Genomic DNA, 21299 nt, shown 5'->3' with positions numbered 1-21299 from the left:
GAACTATCAGCCATAATATTCTGGCCACCCATCCAATAGCGTGCTTTAGTACATAAGACAGTTGTGATTCACTGTGTAGATAAATAGCGGCATCAGATGTCCACAGTAGTGTCAAGAAACCTAGAAGACTATAAGGAAGTGCTTGAACTGATATCAGGTCTCCAGCCAGAACATATCATCATCTGTACACAACAATTCGGCGGTCCACCTGGCCCTCATCTTCAGGTGAGTAGACCATCGCACTATCTCACCGGGACTGAAATCAAACACACCACACCTGCTCCTTTATACACCGACTGTGGGTCCAATGCACGTGTGCGCACATAACTGCCCTCTAGTGACAGGCACAACAGTGCATCGGTGGTGAAAGCTCACGAAAATGATAAATCGATATCAAACACTATTGACAGTTTTTGAAGACTGAAACAAGAACTGTTGTTTCTTAATGTCAAACAGAACAGCACTCCAGCTCTTACTTAAAGGATACTCCTTATCTCTGTTTATAATATTGTTAGATAGCCAGATTTCAATGGCTTCTTTCACTACACAATCCCAATATTGTGATACAGGAGCAACCACTTGTGTCTCATCAAACAATATTTTATGTCCTTCAGTAAGACAATGTTTCAACACTCAGATTTTTCTGGCTGAAATAAATGCATGTGACGATGATGCTCCATGCTGCGATTCTGGACTGTGTGAATCGTTTGTCCAACATAGACTTTTCCACAATGCCAGGGAATCTTGTAGACCCTGGGTTTTCTCAAACCCAAATCATCCTTCACTGAGCCCAGCAGAGCTCTGGTTTTAGTCAGTGGACGGAATACACTTTTAATATCTAATTTCTTTAAAATTCTTCCTATATTTGAAGATATGATCCTAGCAAAATATAGGAATGCCACCAATTTGTTTGTATCTTCTGTTAGTCCCCGCGAAGGCCCAATCTGTAGAGCATGACAGATCTGATGTCAGTATAACATTCTGCTTGAACACAGCTTTTAGATGATCCAGTTCTTGTGTCAAATTATCTGCATCTGATATGGCATAAGCTCTTTTTACCAATGAACATAAAACCCCATTGCATTGGTACAATGGATAACAAATTGATGTACGAAGATATCAGTCCGCATGTGTGGGCTTACGATAAACACTACGTCCTAATGTCCCATCATCCATTCTCTAGACGAAGACATCTAAAAACGGAAGTTTTCCATGGTTTTCAACCTCCACTGTGAACTTAATTTTGGGGTGCAGACAATTAAAATGATATAGGAAACAATCCAGAGCATCCCTCCTATGTGGGCATACCATAAACGGATCGACAATGTATCTCCAGAAACAGCTTGGTTTTACGAATGCCATCTTCAGTGCTGTATCCTCAAAATCTTCCATAAACAAACTGGCGACTCTGTCCGTTTGTTCAAAGTATTTGTCATTAAAAAAAAATATGTCGATGTTAAAACATGGCAACAAAGCTTAGTTGTTTCTTCGTCCAATTTTTCGCCATTTAACTGCAAAGACTCTTCAAGAGGAACTCTGGTAGAGACACAACATCAAAACTAATGAGCAGATCCATGAGACTGAGACACAAAGACTTCAAACACTGAATAAAAACCAGAGAATTGGAAATATGATATTCACATTTTCCAACATGGGAACTGAGAAAGGACGGTAAATACTTGGCTACCTTGTAAGTAGGAGCACCCAAACTGCAAACAATATGCCAAAGAGGAACACCTTACTTGTGTACCTTAGGCAAACCGTATAATCTCTTTTGTGAGACTGCAGCACCAGATCTAAGTTTTTTTAACAACATCGTCAGATAACGAACTCTTCTTCAAAGGTGAAAGCAACTTGCATTTTATACGTTCAGACAGATCGTTCTACAATCTTTGGTATGCCGAGTCTGCAAGCAAAAGATCCATTTTACCCACATAATTATCCCATGAGAGAAGAACCGTTGTGCTTCCCTTGTCTGCTGGAAGAAATGCGAACATCATATTTCCAATTCTCTGATTTTTATTCAGTGTTCGAAATCTTTGTGTCACAGTCCCAAAGATTCTATCGTTAGTTTTGATGTTGTGTCTGTTTACCAGAGTTCCTCTTGGAGATTCTTTGCAGTTAATTGGTGAAAAATTGGATGAAGAAACAACTAAGCTTTGTCGCCATGTGCTGAAGTCAACGTATTTTTTATTTAATGACAAATACTTTCCCCCATAGTTGCCAATTTGTTTATGGAAGATTTTGAGGACATGGCACTGAAGATGGCGTTCTTGAAACAAACTTGTTTCTGGAGATACGTTGACGATACGTTTATGGCATGGCCACATGTGAGGAATGTTCTGGATCATTTCCTAGATCATTTAAATGTCTGCAGCCCAACATTAACCATGGAAGTTGAAAAGGATGGAAAACTTCCATTTTTAAATGTCTTTGTCTACAGAAGGGATGATGGGACATTAGGACATAGTGTTTATCGTAAGCCCATGCATACATACTGATATCTTCATGCATCAAGTTGTAATACCAATAAAACGGGGTTCTACGTACATAGGCAAAAAGAGCTTATGCCATTTCAGATGCAGATAATTTGACACAAAAACTCGATCATGTAAATGCTGTGTTCAAGCAGAATGGTTATATTGAAAATCTGACATGTCTTGCTGTACAGGTTGGACCTTCGTGAGAACCAACAGCAGATACAAACAAATTGGTGGCATTCCTAGCTTTTGTGGGGATCATACCCTCAAAAATAGGAAGAATTTTAAAGAAATTAGAGATTAAAAGTGTATTCCATCTGTCAGCTAACACCAGAGCTCTGCTGGGCTCAGTGAAGGAAAATTTGGGTTTGAGAAAACCCGGGCTCTGCAAGCGTCCCTGGCATTGCGGGAGTCTATATACTGGACAAACGATTCGTGCAGTCCTGGATCGCTGCATGGAGCATTATTGCCACATGTGTTTATTTCAGCCAGAAAAATTTGCAGTGGCAGAACATTGTTGTACTAAAAGACATAAAATGTTGTACAATGAGGCACAAGTGTTGTCCCAGTGTCGTGATATTGGGGCTGTGAAGAAAAAGAAGCCATTGCAATCTGGCTATCTGACAATATTATGAATAGAGATAAGGGGTATCCTTTAAATAAGAGATGGAACCTTGTTCTGTTTGATATTAAGAAACAACAGTCCTTGTTTCAGTCTTAAAAAACTGTCAACAGTGTTTGATATCGATTTATCATTTCTGCAAGCTTTCTTCAGCAGTGCACTGTTGTGTCTGTCACTAGAGGGCAGTTATGCTCGCACACACACGGTGGACCCACAGTCGGTGTATAAATGAGCGGCAACGGCGTGTTTGATTTCAGTTCCGGCAAGAAAGTGTGACGGCCTACTCTCCTGAAGATGGCGGCCAGGTGGACCGCCAAAATATTGTGCCCAGATGATATGTTCTGGATGGTGACCTTATATCAATAAACCAATTATTACAATGGGAAAGTTTATGGAGCCATATAAGGAAGTGGTTTTGTAACATTCCAATGAGAAAGACACCATCATCAGCTGGGAAGTAGTCATCAACTATGCTGATGTCAGAAGACACGTTTTGGTGCTCAGACATGTTGTCTATTGAACTTCTTCTAGAGTGCAGGAACTGAATCGTCAAAGAGGCTGGGTAGCTGGGAGAGTGCTTGTATGTTAAACCAGGTCAATCTCAGAAATCATAACAGCTTTTGTGGAACTTTCTGTACTGCCCATAGAGACCATGAATGCTCAAATTAATGACCTGCTCCCGTCAACATGCAAACATTGTGTGGTACTAGTGGTCAAGCAAGCATTCTGTGGAAGATGACATATAATGACAATATCATTAGTTTGATGTAATGGGTTAAATGGTCCTGCTTCAAAGGAAGAACGTAATGTAGTGGTTCACAATGCTACAGTACTCATTTCAATCTGAATTGAGCAAGTCTGAGTGTTAGCAAAAACACACAAGTTGTCTTCTTCCATTTCCCATTTGCAGAAATCTTCAATGAACCTCAAAACACTTGAATCTTTCTGCTACATGGTGGTCTGGTCTCACTTGGATCCCAGGTTGATGCTTACTTCTCTACATAAAGCATGATATCCTTTGATAGCCACCTGTTTAGATGAGGCATGGATGTCAAATATCTTGTCATCTGCTAACTGTTCTCCAACCATTCAGCCATGTTTCATAAACAATAGTGGTAGAAGCACAAGAATTTATGGTGTACTTAGAAATTTTTAAATTACTCACAGCCACTAAGAGGGCAAAATGTGCTAATCTTTTTAAGCCATTTGTATCATCACTCTTCTCATTATCAGCACAGAGTCAACTGAAAGTTTACTCAACCCTTGTCTTAATGTGACAAAGGTGTATTCATGCCCACAGTACAGAGTGTGGTCATCATCATATGCCTGATAAGAAGAGTTTCCTCAGTTAAAACAAAATGATTTATCTTTGTGGAGTTGATCTGAGGGAAAACAGGATGTGAAATTTAAATCATAGAACACCCAACTATTGCAGCAGTAATCGCTTTTATCTGGCGGGACATTGAGTCAAAATGACACTCAGATATGGATATGTAATTCCATGGTGCTTCAACACCATGCCCAAATTCACCAACAGTAGTGATTGGCAAATGAAGATGTGACGGTCTCTTGAGAATTTGTGAGCAGATGTTTTCAATTTGTGAAATATCTTGGGAATATGGTGGTGAAGGCAACAGTCAAACAAATCAAGACAGCATGAACAACATGAATTCTTGCCTTATATTGTTGGAAGATAACATAACAGAGACCTCAGAGATAGGGCACAACCAGCAGCCTTAACCCTTTTACTGCTGCAGGTGTGTATACACGTCCTGCTATGCCATTCCCCAGGTGTTGTGGACTTGTATATGCACACTGCTTGGATTTTCTTTCAGTGCTACAGGCATCTGGAAGTGTCCCAAGCCACTGACCTCTCACAGCTGCAAGCAAGTTAGTTCCATATCTCAGTGAATAAAAAAGTTTCGAGTATTTATCATACAACATATGTATTTTATTAAGTGTGGTCATTTGCAAAAACCCTTGCTTCCATATCTTGAGTCATTTATGAGATACGATGATTTTTATGACCACACGATTCATGATGCGCAAGGATATGAATGGATGCGTCACATGTGACTGTCCTTTGGATGTAAAGACCAATAACTCAAGAATGAAATGAAGCATTCTTCTTCTCTCAATTTTAAACAAAATTTCAATATCTTATCTACAGTCCATTCACTGAAATGTATGAGCTAAAATTAACCATATACAATGTTTATGTAATGCAAAATCTTTAAAATTTTGTGCAATGTTTACTTAATTTGATGCAGCACAGTAAGTGTGACAGACAAAGAAGAGAAATTCAATTCTTTCTTGATTGAAGGTATCAAACTGTAAGCTATGTGAAACTCAAATTTTTCCGCTAAATAGTTTTCAAAAAATTGGATGGTAAGTATTTCATATTGGCCAGAACACCATCTCTCAGCACTGTTACCAGGATTTGGCAAGCAATACAGCCATAACAAAAGCTGCCTCAGCATGGAATGCAAAAAGCATGTCTGTAGCGGTGAAAGGGTCAATATGTCAGAAACATAATAGCTGCTGTCAAAATTACTAGCTATGTAAACCAGAGGCGATCGAGTTGTGTACCCAATGGCACCATACACCAATGCAAGGTGCTGGGCCCATATGATGATGACAAATGCAGTTTGGTAATGTTTGTTCTCCTCAGAGCCTCCCCATACACGTACATCCCTTGTCACACTGTATGGAGTACTGGGATTGATAACATAGTGACATTTTCATGTCCCATGCTGTCACTGGGTGCACCAGCATGCTTCTTGCTGCTGCTGGTGCTGTGTCAATGGAAGCTGCAAGACTTGTCATCATGCTGATATATCATGGTGTTTAAGACATCATTACATGGTCTGTAAGGGCACATGTTTTCCTGACTCAAGGCTGTATGACTTTGCAGGACTGACTCAACAATATGCATTAATATGAGGCCACAGAAATGCTGCATAGCATTGAGTGTGGTCCTCCTGAACCCATCAATTCCATATTCTGTCATGGGGTTCTGACCAATGAGCAATAATATTACAGAATGGTAAAATGCAGAGTTGATAAGCTACAATCCTGTCACTGTCTAACTGCACAAGTGCCAGTAGATGTTTCTCCATCTTACATAAGCCATAACATGATTTTCTATCAAACAAACAAAATTCAAATGCGATCTCTGCATGAGAAACCCACAGCATGATTTTTCTTTACTTACAGAATAAAGATGGTATTATTCCGATTCGTGAGGGGCATTCATTCATTAAGTAATGTAACACATTTTTTTCCAGCTTCTTGCAATTGAAAAAAAGTGCAGAATTTGTGTCGGACATCGTGGAACATTCCCACTTCAGTGTCTATAGTTTCATGAATCCTGCTAGGTGGCAGTGCTATATGTAGTCTTCAAAATGCCATCTGTAGCAGGGATACATTCCAAGCAGAGAGCTGTCACTGAGTTTCTTTTGGTAGAAAACCAGAGCATCTCTACTCATAGGTGCAGACCTGTCTGATCTCCCGCGTGCCTGTTGGCCGTACATAGCTGTGACTCCTGCAATGTTGGACTTCAGGTCTTTGTTGCCACAAAAATGCAAGCAAACTTCTCCTTCTCCACAACAATGCAAGGACTTACACAAGTCTGCGCATCTGAGGGGAGCTCACAAAACTTCACTGGACTGTTATTCTTCATCTACCCTACAGCTCTGATCTCACACCTACCATGGCCCAATGAAGGATGCACCCTGCGGGAATCAGTAGGTGGATGATTGGGAGATTATTGATGCAGCAACACATTGGTTCTGATGTAGGCCAATAGAGTGGTACCATATGGGCATAAAGGCCTTCCAGTAAGATGGTGTAAGGCCGTCACATTGAATGGAGATTGTGTTAAAAAATAGGGTTTTGTAACCAAAAAAGTGAGGAATAATATGATGCATTGGTGACCTGAATAAAGCTTTTTTAAAAAAAGTGCTGCATTACTTGCTAAATGTGCCCCATACTGTGTGAAGATGCGTTGATATACCACTCATTTGCATATCCAAGCATGTAGTACACTTCTTGTCAACAGATATAATTCTTATAACATAATTCTAGCTTCTGAAAATACTATCCCCGAAAGTTGACCTTATTCAAAAAATCAGTTTATAGTTCGTTACTGATTCAAAAACTGCATAATAAGCTAGCTACTTAATTTTAAATTATTTGTAGAATTGGTCATGTCTGCCACATGTGTAGCTGAATTCAGGTGCTTCTTTATTTCTAGTCATGTGGGTTTTCTGACTGACCTGTCTTTAATCTCTACAATGTAACACTTTCCACTTCTTGTATGAGGGTATTTCGGAAAGTAAAGATACACCGTACGCCAGAGGAACAGAAGAGTTTTGGCGAGCAAGTTGGCAACACTGGTGTTAACTTTGAACCGTTACCTTTCTCCTCGCGGTCGTTCGGCAGTTGAACGTTGCTTCTGGTTGGAGTAGGTCGCGTTTAAAATGGCTGCGCCGATTCAGAATCCCACCAAATGCGAAGTGCGCTCTGGCATACGTTATTCACAAAGAAATTGTTTTTGTTTATGGGAACATTATGAATCGACAAAATGTAACAAAATGGTGTTGTCATTTCTGTGAAGGTAGGACTGATGTTCATGATGAACAAAGAACAGGTCGGCCATCTGTGATCTCTGATGCCCTTCTTCAGAGAACATAGGATGCAATTCGTGCGAATAGACATCTCACATTGAATGAATTGCATCAGATCATACCGGACGTGTCAATGACAACTCTTTATGACATTGTGACTGTCAAGTTAGGGTACAGGAAATTGTATGCGCGCTGGGTTCCAAAATTGTTAACATAAGAACACAAAAAGAAAAGGATGGGCTTTGCAGTCGACTTCCTCACATGCTATGCTGAAGCAGGTGATGAGTTCCTTGATCACACTGTGACCGGTGATGAGACGTGGGTTTATCACCATACACCCAAATCCAATCAACAATCAATGCAATGGTGCCATTCAAATTCACCAAAAGTCAAGAAATGCAAAACGTCGATTTCAGCAAAGAAAATCATGGCTTCTGGTTTTTGGGACAGACAAGGCATTCTTCTGTTGGAATTTATGCCTCCTGAAATGACAATTAATGCTGCTGCATATTGCCACACTTTAAACGTCTTCGAAGGGCAATTCAAAACAAACGCAGAGGAATGCTGACAAGCGGAGTCCGCCTGCTTCATGACAACGCCTGGCCTCACACAGCACTCGTAACCAAAGCACTACTCAAACAATTCAAATGGGGTGTACTGGACCATCCGCCATACAGCCCGGACCTTGCACCCACCGACTTCCATGTCTTCCGTTACCTGAAGTCACATCTTGGTGAAAAATCATTCCACGACGATGAAGAGATCAAAGATGAAGTTGAAATGTGGTTCCGACAACAGGCGGCAACCTTCTATGACTGTGGGATACAAAGGCTTGTGCACCGACTTGACAAATGTTTGGATAACGGGGGTGATTATGTCGAAAAATACCAAATAATCCAGTTAATAAGATGTAACTGACGTTTTCTAAATAAATGTTCTATTTCAGGACTGCGAGCCATTGTATCTTTACTTTTCGAAATGCCCTCATACTTCATTGTTTGGGTAAACTATTTTTACAGTTCCTGATGTTTTATGAGAAGTATTGAACTGTATATAATGAGTTTCTGTAATGCCTCTTCCTCCCAACCACCATCACCCTTCCGTCCACCCCACCCTCTCCTTCCTCATCCCCAACTTACTTTCACACCTCTCCAACAAAACACAACACAACCCCTCATTCCAGTTGGGCTGCAGTGTGTGTTGCGGCAATGTAGTAAGCCACCAAAACCAATCCCTCTCTCTCTCTCTCTCTCTCTCTCTCTCACTCACTGTATGTGTGTGTGTGTGTGTGTGTGTGTGTGTGTGTGTGTGTGTGTTTGTGTGTGGAGGGAGGGGGGGAGGTTGAATGGATGGCAGGGGAGGGGGAGACTGATAATACCAATCTTCTGCTATCAGATGGCATACAACCATATAAGCATGCCTCTTTGACACAGCACAACACTTTTTCCTTCTTCTTCTTTTTAGAAACTTCTTCCTCAGAAAGATAGTTTATTTCTAGGCCAAGGACACATTGTTTGGGCTTTTTTTTGTTAATTCTGGAGTGACCTGGCTTTAGTAATAGTTCTGGGAGAAACTGTCAGTGTTGCTGAATTAAATTTGGAAGCAGAGGTGAAAATTATGTTGGTGGTTACTGAGCCTTAGGTCCCCCACCCTCTGCTTCCGGTATTAATTTTGTAATTCTGATACCCCAATCTTCTGCTTCTCTACTCCACACTGAATGATTATTCAAGCATTTAATGCAACAGACAGGTGGTTTAGCTTACCCCTTGTAATGTCCCCACAGCAAATACCCTCTACTACATACCAATCAATCATTTTCAATCAAACCATCCACATCCATTCACTTTGGAAAAGTTATCTGATCTGATTTTCTCGTAATATATGCGGCGACAGCTCGTCGACGCCAAAGTATTTTCTAGTGCATTTATTCTTTGAAATAACAGAGATGCATATATGCATTATCCATGGTTGTTAGAGTGGTAACTAGGACAGCTTCTGTAGTATCTGTTGAGGGATTGACGTGTTTCTGAGAGATACATATTCTGCTTTTCTTCTCGCTAAAGTGAGCCAATTAACATTTGTGCCATTGGCGGTTTGTTTTGAAGAGAAAGAGATTGTAAAAGGAAAATAATTAAGGCGTGGAATCACCGGAGATCTGGACATGTAATGGAGATGGATTTAATACACAATTTCCTCCATAAATAAGGTTTGTGACTTTTTTGTTCTGGAGTGAATGAATGAATGAGTTTTTTTCTGAATCATTTGTTGATCACGTTGGCCCTGTAATTAGTGGGGAAGTTTCAGCTGTGTCGAAGAGAGCCTGCAATCATTGAGTCTGTGTTAAATCGTCCAAAAAGGCTTCGTACACATCTGGAATTTGCAATCTTTCGTAAAAGGAACAAATTGTCCAAACGATTGATTCTCCCAACTGACTGCAGTGTTTAACAGTAATAATAAATGTAATGATCTCTTACAGCAAGCCAGCCGCTGATTACCAAGACGAAGGACTCCACCAAAGATTCTATTTGGCTGATTTCTCTTATCATTATTACACGTAATGAAATCTTATATTAAAAACTATACATAGATAAAGGAGAGAAAGAGAGAGAGCGAATGAAAATAGAGATATTACTAATAACCCTCCATTAGTCTAATTTTTCGCCTGTCTTATCACGGATCAGCCAAGACCTGGGAGGGCCTTACTTTACTGTATAGACTTACGTGTGAAAGTGAAGGGATCTTAAAGACAACAGATACATGTCTATACAGACAAGACATTACACAGAGATAGCAGCTAGCTGCATTGATCATCTATTCTTAGATTAAAGAGACGGCAACTTATTATCCGAACATTAAAATGTTAAAATGGCCAATCCGTGACAGGACACGTTTTTGGACGTTGCTAAAATAATTTTGTTCTCTGTTTCATGTCAACTACAACGAGCTAACCTAACTGACGCTTGGAAAAGAGAGGAAATACTCGCAGGTGATATAATTGAATCCACAAATATAGCCGAGAGACAGCATGCTGGGCGCAGAGAAAAGGCCAGATCTATATTTTTATTATTAAAGCTTGCTTGTACAGTTGTAGTACACGCTTTTCTGTTTAGTGTTATTTGATATTTGAAGATTGATTGTTCGTGTTCATGTTAGATATAGGAAGTGTTTTGATTGACATGTCCCAGTTGCATTTATCTGTATATGTACATTAAGAAATTAGACACAGAAGTACTCTTGTGTGAAGGGAGTTACATACAGTGACAGTCGAACATTTATATGGTTTCAACTAGGGCAATGTTTAGGATGAGTCAAGCACAGCAAAGCAGCACGCATCAGCCTTCAGCTGTTAGCACTGATAATAATGAAGCAGTAAGAAGTGTTGTAGTACTGATGGCTACAGATAGTGCAACAGAACACCCTGTAGACATGGCTGCGGGTGTAACAGCAAGTACGCAGCAGGGATTAGATCCATTGGTAATTATCATGAGACAGATGCAGATGATAACCGAGAGCATGAATACTTTGAAAACCGACATTAATGCGAAATTTACCTCAGTTACTGAAGGGCAAAATGATTTGAATACGAAATTAGCCTCAGTTACTGAAGGGCAGGAAAATCTGAAAACCGATATTAAAGCACAATTAGTGACAGTCACTCAAACTCAAGAAGAGATGAAATTAGTCCAGACTGAGATTAAGCAGCAGTTACAAGACAGTTTTTCTGAATTAGAGCAGCGGATAGAGGCGAAGACCAAGGAACTCAAAGATCAGGCCAATGAGACGGAACGAAAATTAACTGCACAAATAGAATTGGTGAAAGCACAATGTGAGGAATCTACTCAGTGCGTACGTGTCGAAATGAAGGAGTATGTGGCTATTAAGATAGATACCATACAGGAACAAGTGGAAATGGTTCCGCAGTTAGTACAAAAGCAAGACGCCATGGCATGTGCAATTGCGCAACTTCCTGAATTGGCACGTACACAGACTAACCTAAAGGAAAGCGTTGAACATCTGACAGAGTGTCAAGATGTTATAGACCACCAAATTAACGTATTAACGGGTAAATTATCCTAAATCATATTAGAAAACAAAAGGCTAATGTGTGAAAACGTTGAGCAAAATGTTAAGGCAGCATTCCAGAATTTATCTGGCAAACAGGAAGAGAGTTTGTTTGCGAAAGGACTTGAGGAGGTGCAACAGCAGTCAGGTTCTGATTTTGAGCATTGGAAACAAACGATAGAAGAGTCGATGCGCGCTTCACAACAAAGCTCAGAACAAATGAATATAGGGCAACAGCAGAAGTTGGCAACGACTATAGAGCCAGTTACTGCCCATTCGCACACAATACCGACTTGTGCAAGTAATTCAAACATTAAATTGCCACAAGCTGGTTGTTCGCGTGAATTCTTATCTACCGGAGATTACGAAAGCCTTTCACATGCCGAAGAAAAAATGATAAAGCATCGGCAATTCCAGATTTTTAACCCTGACAAAAGGGGGGTCCATCCAACTGTTTTTATTCAAAGTTTCAGAGGAGTGCTACCCAGAAATTGGTTGGAGTGGCAGAAGATCAGTTTTGTTACAGGATATATACAAGGTTCGGGGGCGGTCTGGGCCTCGGACATGTTTGCCCGACATATGACGATTTTGAGAAGGCGTTTCTAGCAAAGTTCTGGTCAGAAGGGGTACAGGAATGCCTAAGGCAGGAGATGCTCTACCCAGAGCCTTTCTCCTTTTCGAAAGGAAGCCTTAGAAGGTATTTCGAAAAATATATAAATAAAACGAGATACTGGGACAGAGCTATGCCCTTGCTAGACATAATAAACATACTTAAGGCAAGACTACCAACCAGCATCCGGAATCAATTGATTTACGGCAACGACAAAGACTTGGAGTCACTCCTCACGACGTTAGACCATATAGATATTATCGAAGAGAACAACCAGAAAGCCCGTAATAACAGATTCCAATATAGGGCGATAGAACCTCCGCCAAACGGTAGGTAAGGTTGAAGTATGGGTTATACCAATGGCGATCAATCGACACTTAGAAGGAATTAACAGAGATTGTTAAATAATGGAGGAACCCCTCAAAATCTCAATAGTAATCCCGGAAATGGTCTTGCGAGGGTATATTCGAGGAACAACAGGAACGAGAAAAGATACAACCCCGTGTGGGGGAACGAAAGAAATTTCAGACCCCAAGCCTGGAATAATAACAATAATAGAAATTGGAATCAACCGAGAGGAATGAATTCAAATAGCCAACATCAGTGGGGACGGACATCTCCGAATCAACTGGTAATTACCAAAGTGACGGATGATGTCAACCAGCAGACAAATCAAAATCCAACAAACTTGTAAGGACCCACTCGTGCCCTGGAGGAGCGGTCAACAATTGGTTGAGGTGCAACAGGATATGTGTACCCATGCTAACGTATAATGATGGACGATTACTGGCAGATGAACTGACCGAGGACTTAGAACCACAAGATGAGGATAAAGAACAGGTGGCAGTAGCCAAAGTGAAAGTCATTATGGAGACCACACCTATAGTGGCGGTTTTAGACACAGCTGCAACCACAAATGTTATTTCAGAGGCACTATAAGATGAGTACCAATCTTTCCAGTTCAAAATTGCAGAATAATAGGCGCCGTTGGGGCTAGATTGGCTAATGTAAAGGTGCAGTCACTACTTGGTGTGGAATTCGGAAATGTAGCAATATTAAGAACATTCCTTGTTGTGAAAAATTTGGTGGTAGATTGCATTATCGGAGTCAACAGCCTACGTCAATATGGATGCAGAATAGATTTCAAACCAGGAAAAATTTGGTTGAATGTTAATAAACAAGAAATTGGGTTGGAGTTGTTGGGGGGGGGGGGGGGGGGGGGGGGGAAGCCTTACGAGAAAATATAATTGTGGGATCAGTGTGCAAGTAATCAGGACGGCCCAAAATTCTAAACAGCACATAATTAATGAGTTCCAAGTCAAAGAAGATTTTGGTCAATTAGTGTTTGAAAAGTTACATGAATCCAACTGCATTATCGAAGATCAGAAGAAGCAGCTCAATGAATTATTATTAACATATGAAAGCGTTTTTGATGAAAGGCCAGGAGTTATTAAGGGATACATATGCCATCTCTACGTTAAGCCGCACGAAACGTATTGTAGAACTTTCTATCCTGTTCCCTGGAGGTTAAAGGCTCAAGTTCAAAAGGAAATAGATCGCATGTTGAAATGGGGTTTGATCAAACCCTCTACAAGCCCATACTGCTCCCCATTGTTAGTCGTGCCAAAACCAAATAGGACTGTTAGACTGGTACTCGACGCCAAAGAAATAAATAAAATCACAATTTCAGTGAGAACACATCCGGAAAACATAGACGAACTTATACAATGGTTCCAGGATGTCAAATATTTGATGAGCATTGATTTGCGGAGCTCTTATTGGCAAGTCAAGCTGGATGAGTCATCAAGGAAGTATACGGCTTTCATTTATTCCGGAAGAAGTTACCAATTCACCGTAGTTCCTTTCCGACTCAATATTAGTGCTGGAATCTTTATAGCAGCTCTAGATTATGCACTAGGCCCAGAACTCAGAAACAGGATAACAGTGTTCGTTGATGATTTGCTTATTGCATCGAAAACTTGGGAGGAGCATATTACCTTACTGAACCGAGTGTTGGAAGTGTTCAAAACCACGGGAATAACTGCTAACCTACAGATATCCCATTTTGCAGTAAACAGAATCAAGTTCCTGGGGCATATAATTGACGCAAAGGGAAATTTACCAACCAAGGAGAAGCTAATTGCAATTAGTAAGTTTCCAACACCCAGCAATAGGAGGCAATTAAAAGGGTTTATGGGCCTTGCCTCATTTTTTAGAAGATTCATAATAAATCAGGCGATGAACGCAGAAGCTCTAAATAGTCTGTTGAAGAAGGATGTGCCCTGGCTCTGGACATTAGAGGGTCAAGAAGCATTCGAAGAGATAAAGAAACAATTAGTAAATGCACCGCTTTTGTACCATCCGGACATGCAAGAAGAATTTTACTTGTCAACAGATTCTTCGAATGTGGGTATTGGAGTGTGCCTTTTCCAAGTACGCAAGATAAATGGACAACTCACCTTTTGTCCTATTGCGTTTGCTAGTCGTGTTTTGTCCAACTGTGAACGATCTTACACGACGACAGAATTAGAGGCTCTTGCGGTCATCTGGGGATTTAAAAAATTTCATTATTATTTATATGGGTCAAAGACTGTCGTATAATGCGATCATCAATCATTAACGTTTTTACAAATGTGTAAACTGTTACACCCCAGACTGGCTAGATGGACTCTCGCTCTGCAACAATACCAATTTAAGATCATGCATGTCTCAGGACAGCAAAACATTATTGCTGACGCTCTATCTAGGTCACCACAGTGTTTGACTAAAGAGATTGAAGTAAATAATAACTCAGAATTCCCTGTATTCCTGCTGCAGGAAAATCCATATAAGACGTACTACGTCAATTTGTGTGCACATATGGCACAGTTACAGAAAAGAGATGCTCAATGGGGAAGTGTCATTCAAAGGTTACAACAGCAACCTTCAGATCAGATGGCAAATTATTACAAGCTGGTAAATGGCGTATTATTTTTCCACTGTGGACGGCCAAAAAAAGTATGTTGGTGTGTTTGTATACCTGAGGCGCAAATAGAGAAACTCTTATGGTTCACCCATTTAACCTGGGGACATTTCGGTGCAAATGTGCAGACAAGATAAGTGTGTACTGTTATTTTCCCAACATAAAGCACAGAGTGCATGAGGTCTTGAAGAAATGCATAATCTGTCAAAAAGCAAAGCCGGATTAAGAAGGGAGTAAGCACCCATTATGCTCTATATTAGTCCGAGAACCAAAAGAATTAATTTCGTGCGATCTGGGTGGATCGTTACCTACTTCAAGAGGAGGTGTTAGATATGTGTTGGCATTTCTTGATGTGTGTACGAAATACGTAAAGCTATACCCAATAAAGGTGGCTACAGCCAAGGTAATTGTAATAAGATTGACAAGGGATTTTCTTCCACATGTTGGTATACCTAAGGCGATAATAACAGACAATGCTAAGATATTCACGGGACTCCGATGGAAACAGGCTTTGTCTCAAGTCGGTGTGAAACACATACTATCATCATTTTACCATCCACAAGGCAATTTGGTTGAGAGAATTTTTAGAGTTCAATCGCTTTATGAGGACCTATTGCCATAATAAGCAGACTGTGTGGGAAAATTATGTGGAAGAATTTGAGCAGATATACAACAACATGCCCCACTCCTCCACTGGTTATACACCCCATGAATTGATGTTCGAGGCAAAAGAAGAAAACTTTTGGACTGAACGTATGCCCAAAACTCAGGATACTGAGATGCCTTGGGAAGAAAAAATAAGACAAGCCATCATAAATATGACGCAAAAGGCTGATCAGAGAAAACAACAATATGACAAATTAATCAAGAGGGTACAGGCGTACCACGTCGGAGAGAAGGTACTAGTCAAAAGACATACCAAATCATCCTTAATAAAGAAGAGTATAAAGAAATGGGAGTTATTATATACTGGCCCAGACATCATTCTACAAATTCCGAACCCTGGGGCTTATCTGTTAGCATACCCAGGATCTAACAAAATTAAAGGGTTATTTTCCCATAATGACTTGAAAAAATTTAATGAAGATTAGAAGATAGGGATGAATGGTGTTGCGAGTGACAGAGATGAACGCTCGTAAAAACATAACAATAAACTGTGTGTGTTTAGTGTTAGAAAACTTTAAACTGAAATAATTAATCAGTGACACAGATTGTAGAAATAGTGACTAACTATAACTATCGCGTGCTGCAAAGAAGATAGTGGAGAGAGGCTTCACCTGTGTTTGGGTAAACATAGAACTTTAGCATTGCTAATGTCATCAGGAAGTATAAAGGATCTGAATGACCTTCAAGAAGAAAGAAATATTTCCCAAAAATGATACTGCATAATCAAGAGAGGTTCCCAGTGAATGTTCATATATAATTTCAAGTGCACGCTTAGATGTGTAAATGTGTGAAGTGAAGTTTTGCGGTTAAGTAGTGAATCATGAGTGACGGTTAACGTCGCAAAGATAATTTCCTGTGCAAAACAATTGACGTTGGCGCGAGAGTTAGAATTGATATAGACGACACAGATATGCTTTATAATGCATATTTTTTTTTTTTTTTTTTTTTTTTTTTTTTTTGCAATCTTGTTCCCAGGACAATATCTTGTGGTGCTAAAATGTGCACATATGCATCAAACGCAAGGGGAAACTGATTGATGTTGAACTTCAAAAAAGTGTCATAATTAGAGGTTAAGAGTTCTTGATTTATTGTTGAATGTCAAAAGAAATTAATATTCATAGAATTAGTAGTTATTTAATGGGTCTTGTTCACTTTGGAATTTTGTTTGAAAATCCATTTCCATACATGTGCATGTATGAATGCCGGATGAATCAGAGAATAAATGAAAGAAGTGAATCCACAGTCCTCACTACTAATAACTTTTAAATTACAGCAATCAAGCGAAGAAATATATGTATTTAGGATAAAATTTTTATGAGTATAGATAAATGATATGATTTTTCAAGGAAATGATGGATTATGTCTTTGCATAAAATGAACCACACTTTCCATTATTCGATGATTTGAATCCAAAATCTAAAGCAAGTTGCAGGAATCCTTTAAATTACGAAGAATAAATCATTGACAGAAAATGTGTCAGAATTTTTGGACTTATAAGCACAAGTGGTGATGCGAAGTCCAAAAGAAAATTCAAACTAGAGTAAATATTATGATGTTTTCGGCAACAGCATTAGTCAATGGATAAATGGAAACCGTAAGTCAATGGCTAAATTCCTTGCAGTACATCGTAAGAAAAAGGATGCATGAAGCCATAGGGATTTTGTTTTCAAAAAGGAGAATCTTGGACGGTGCAACCTAACCAGCTCTTTTACAGGAAGAGTTTTCCTTTCAGTCACTGCTAATTCTTGTGGAATGAATGTTGCATGTAAAATCTGGTATCCCTGTCCCTTCTACTCTTCCCAATGTGGGTCGTGTAGAAGACCGACTACAAATGTGGACGTCGGGGACATGCAAGATCCAGGGGAGTTTTAGCACCACAAGATATTGTCCTGGGAACAAGATTGCAAAAAGAAGAAGAGAGAAAACACACTCGAGTTATTGATCGTAAAATTTTTTTTAGCTAAAGGCACAAATCACTCTTCTCCAAATCGTTATATAAATCTATCCCTATCTTTCCTTTAGAGATCAATTTCAAAAAAAATTTTTTTTCTTCTGTAGGCTTTCCTACCTTCTATGTACTGTAGGCTGGGGGTCTAGGCTTAAGAGGTTTTCCAAGGTTTCCCTGCTTAAGAAAGCTCCCGAATGGGTAGACCCTGATAATAGTTTCATGAAAGATCATCTTCCTTGGTTGTGCACAGCAGACATAACACCTTGATGCACGTAAAAGCAATACAGCCGCGGTACCTGTCTCTCCATTTCTTCTGTTTTCAATGTTTCTTTTCTTCGTCTGTCTTAAACATAACTATTTTTTTTCAGTCGGAGGACTGACACTCATCACTTCCGGGTTACCTACACTAATAGACAGCTCGCGAAGTGTGTTCGGTAAATCAAAATTAGGCTCACAAACTTCGCTCGCTGCGAGGGGCATTGTAATGTCCCCACAGCAAATACCCTCTACGATGCACCAATCAATCATTTTCAATCAAATCATCCACATTCATTCACTTTGGAAAAGTTATCTGATCTGATTTTCTCGTAATATATGTGGCGACAGCTCGTCAACGCCAAAGTATTTTCTGGTGCGTTTATTCTTTGAAATAACAGAGATGCATATATGCATTCTCCATGGTTGTTAGAGTGGTAACTAGGACAGCTTCTGTAGTATCTGTTGAGGGATTGACGTGTTTCTGAGAGATACATATTCTGCTTTTCTTCTCGCTAAAGCGAGCCAATTAACATTTGTGCCATTGGCGGTTTGTTTTGAAGAGAAAGAGATTGTAAAAGGAAAATAATTAAGGCGTGGAATCACCGGAGATCTGGACATGTAATGGAGATGGATTTAATACACAATTTCCTCCACAAGTAAGGTTTGTGACTTTTTTGTTCTGGAGTGAATGAATGAATGAGTTTTTTTCTGAATCATTTGTTGATCACGTTGGCCCTGTAATTAGTGGGGAAGTTTCAGCTGTGTCGAAGAGAGCCTGCAATCATTGAGTCTGTGTTAAATCGTCCAAAAAGGCTTCGTACACATCTGGAATTTGCAATCTTTCGTAAAAGGAACAAATTGTCCAAACGATTGATTCTCCCAACTGACTGCAGTGTTTAACAGTAATAATAAATGTAAAGATCTCTTACAGCAAGCCAGCCGCTGATTACCAAGACGAAGGATTCCACCAAAGATTCTATTTGGCTGATTTCTCTTATCATTATTACACGTAATGAAATCTTATATTAAAAACTATACATAGATAAAGGAGAGAAAGAGAGAGAGCGAATGAAAATAGAGATAATGCTAATAACCCTCCATTAGTCTAATTTTTCGCCTGTCTTATCACGGATCAGCCAAGAACTGGAAGGGCCTTACTTTACTGTACAGACTTATGTGTGAAAGTGAGGGAATCTTAAAGACAACAGATACACATCTATACAGACAAGACATTACACAGAGATAGCAGCTAGTTGCATTGATAATCTATTCTTACATTAAAGAGACGGCAACTTATTATCGGAACATTAAAATGTTAAACCCTCACATATGGGTTTCCCACATTTTTCACAGAAATTACTGTAAATAACTTTGGCGTGTTTTTGACATTACATGGGATACCCTTCAAAAATCTTGTGCTTAGTGGCTGTAATACCCAATTTGCTGTTGACATTTGAATCAGTGGGTTATCATTATGTATTTCAATGTACCCAGCATTTTTAAAACGTAGTATGGGGAGGACTACTCATAGATGCCTTCTATCCCCTTTATGATAATAATTCAGTTCTGGAAAGCGGAGTGTATTCTATAACTACCTACTACTGCTGATTAGTTTGGAACATGGAAACAATGACTTAAAGAGCAGATTTTAATATCAACAATATTACAAAAAAGAAAATATTACTCCCCATAAAGATGGCACATTCAGTTGCAGACAGACACAACAAAAGGACTGTTCACATTGAGATTTTGTCACATCCTTCTTCAAAAGGAAAACACACATTCGCACAAGCAAGTACACTCCACACACTTATGGCTGCTACCTCCTGCAGCAGCCAGAGATAGCAATCACGTGCATGAGGTGTGCTTGCTTTGTGTGTGTGTGTGTGTGTGTGTGTGTGTGTGACAGAGAGAGAGAGAGAGAGAGAGAGAGAGAGAGAGAGAGAGAGAATGTGTGTTTAATTTCTAAAGAAGGCTTTGGCTGAAAGCTCAATGTGTGACAGTCTTTCCATTGTGCCTGTCTGCAACAGAATGTGTCATCTCTGTTGTGAGTAACAGTCTATCTGTTGCTAATAAGTATAACATATTTGAGGCCTTTGGGTGCAGACATTTCCTAATGTATCATCTGAGCTGTTGGCTGTGATACTATTTGACTATGTGAGACACGTTTACATTCCACAACAAGCTAGGGAAGGTGATGTTAGTCAAACTGAGCACCACAGTTCTACTCAAGCCACTGGTGTGTAGCAGCTGCTCCAGAGGTTGCCCAGCAATGACTATTTCGCCTCAAGAAGCATCCCTCCATTCAGCACAGAGCACATCCATTTGAAATTTTCTTTTTGAAGAAGTTTGTGTATCATAATCCTGATCCAGATGGCTACGCCAAGGTTTCCATTTCTTGTTGTGTCACACAAAATTCCACCATAACAACAATATCTGAATTCCATTCTGAATTTTCCACTGTTTAACATTCTAGCGCAGTATTACACAGTATCCCACCATGGTGTTACATGGTATTCACTGAAACATATCTTTATGATTGCATGGAACTTGTGGCATCCACCAGCCGGTGCTCACCAATCTCCACCATCCAATGAGTTTCCAAACATGCTTGCCATTTAGTATGAACGGTTTATCAATTGCAACTGGGCAATATGCCCCAGGAAGTAGATGGAATAGGCTCCACCACATCAGCACATCAGTATTTTGGGAGAGCGTCTGTCAAGTTTGGAAGAAACAGGTGAAAGGGTTGTCATGGGTTGAAAGATTCAAATGCACCACAGGTTTGTTCAAGTAGCACATTCTCAAAGAAAGGAAGGTATCCAGGTTACAGTACCAATCCAGCCTACAATTTTAGGTTGTATAATCTAAACAGCATGAATTTTGCAGATAACTGTACTTCCTCCTCATACTCTGAGTATGTTCCTCCTCCCCTGCAGTGTCAGTAAGGAACACACAATACTGCAACAGAAATAACTGTTCAAGTGCTCAAAGAATTTGAAGGAGTGTATGCTGAAAAAAAAAAAAGAAATTACGCTTGGCTCATTAGTGTATCTAAAACTA

At 39.8% G+C, this 21299-nt stretch overlaps 1 protein-coding gene across 1 annotated transcript in view; it reads right to left on the bottom strand.

Annotated features, from left to right (window-relative positions):
* Positions 1–21299, bottom strand: part of LOC126188856 (N-acetylgalactosamine kinase) — a 96405-nt gene that overhangs the window by 16746 nt on the left and 58360 nt on the right. The gene's annotated exons all lie outside the window — the stretch shown is intronic.

The sequence above is a fragment of the Schistocerca cancellata genome, chromosome 5 (assembly GCF_023864275.1).
Source record: "Schistocerca cancellata isolate TAMUIC-IGC-003103 chromosome 5, iqSchCanc2.1, whole genome shotgun sequence".
Classification (NCBI taxonomy): Eukaryota; Metazoa; Arthropoda; class Insecta; order Orthoptera; family Acrididae; genus Schistocerca; species Schistocerca cancellata.
The sequence above is the reverse complement of the archived record's forward strand: the minus strand, read 5'-3'. Positions and strand labels throughout refer to the sequence as shown.